The sequence below is a fragment of the Pterocles gutturalis genome, unplaced genomic scaffold (genome assembly GCF_000699245.1).
Source record: "Pterocles gutturalis isolate BGI_N339 unplaced genomic scaffold, ASM69924v1 scaffold609, whole genome shotgun sequence".
Taxonomy (NCBI): Eukaryota; Metazoa; Chordata; class Aves; order Pterocliformes; family Pteroclidae; genus Pterocles; species Pterocles gutturalis.
In genome coordinates, this window is record NW_010127782.1 from 1459 (window position 1) to 3238 (window position 1780).

A 1780-nucleotide genomic window follows, 5' to 3' on the forward strand; every position below is an offset into this window, starting at 1 on the left:
CCCCTTTTTTTTTTTAAATTCTCAGAGCAATTTTGTAACAGCCAAGTCTTTCAGGAAATGCAGGTGTGTGACCTCTTCGTGGTAAGAGATACACAACTGTGTTTCTGCATGGGACAGGGAACTACTTTTGTGACACCGGTTTTGTTCTACACAAAGGCATGCTTGCAATAAATTTTTACAAATTTTGTACACCATGAGCTAAATTCTGAGTTCCAAAAATGTGAAGTGTGGCAACAATAACAAAATGGATTTATAGTATCACTCTGATATCTTGTCATGTGATTTTATTTCTTCAACAAAGTTTGTTTACAATCAACAACTTTGAAATACAGTCAGATATATTACCCGTTGCTTTACTGTCTTGTTCTTTTCTGGAATAGGTGGGGAAGATGTTTGGTAGTCTTCTGGGTGTGTAGGTGAAAGGATGTAGAGAAAACAGGGCTATATAAATTCCAGGTTCTCACACTAAGACCATTAGAGGCAAAACCCTGACAACTTTCTGCAACCACTGAGCACAAAGGCATTTTCCTTAGATAGAACTGAGTTTAAAAAGCCTTTCAATCTGGTCTGCACAGAGGCATAGGAGACTGTTGCCCCCCATGCCCTCCCAACACCTGCAAGCGATGCTTCCCAGCCACCTCAGGACACAAGGACATAGGCAGCTGTCCCAGTTCTCAGGGATATCTGCTGAACGGTACCAGCCCTTTGTCCTTCCTGCTGTGACTCTTCCTGGCAAGGTTTGTCTGTACCACCCATGGTACCCACCGAAGCCATGACCTGCATGCCAAATAAGTGGCATTTGCAGGAAAAACCAGACACACGCCATCTGCAGCTGACCACTGTTTCACAGCTCCAGCTCGACAAGTTACTGTGACCTGCTTGAAACCTCAGTCCACAAAGGGAGCAGAAACCTTGCAGGAGAACACGTAACTGGGGTTACCGGGGTTACAGTGGGTCTTTGCCAGCAACCACAATGAAGACGTCTTCCACACCTTGGGCCTGTCCTCCTCATTCCCCTATGGCCGCAGAGCTGTCTGCTGGGGACCAGGCTGCAGATCATCCTCCGGGTATGTGCTGGTGTGGCTCAACACTGACCTCGTGCTGTGGTCTGTCAGGTGTCTGCCTTGTCTAATTTGCTCAGGATATTTCTTCATAGAAACGTGTTTTTTCACAGGAAGAAATCTAGTTTGCATCCAAGTTGTCCAAAGAAAAACCCAGATTTTCAGGGAAAATAAAACATCAACAGAAGCGACCAGTAGCAAGCCCCTTGACCTATTTAGTATCTCTATGGACCCAGTCTCTAGGAAGTTACTATTTTTCATAAGTTGCTTAGCTAGTAGTGAAAAAGGGGAGGGCAGGAGAGTCTGGCATGTTGCCGTGGTTTAACCCCAACCAGCAACTCAGCCCCACACAACCGCTGGCACACTCCCCCACAGTGGGATGGGGGAGAGAACTGGAAATTCCTTCACTGCTTCCCATGGGCAGGCAGGTGTTCAGCCATCTCCAGGAGAGCAGGGCTCCATCACATGTAATGGTTACTCAGGAAGACAAACGCCATCACTCCAAACCTCCCCCCTTCCTTCTTCCCCCAGCTCTATATGCCGAGCATGACGCTGTATGGTATGGAATATCCCTTTGGTCAGTTGGGGTCAGCTGTCCCCCGTGTCCCCTCCCAGCTTCTCATGCACTCTCAGCCCCCTCACTGGTGGGCTGGGGTGAGAAGCAGAAAGGCCTTGGCTCTGTGTAAGCACTGCTCAGCAGTAGCTAAACCATCTCTGCA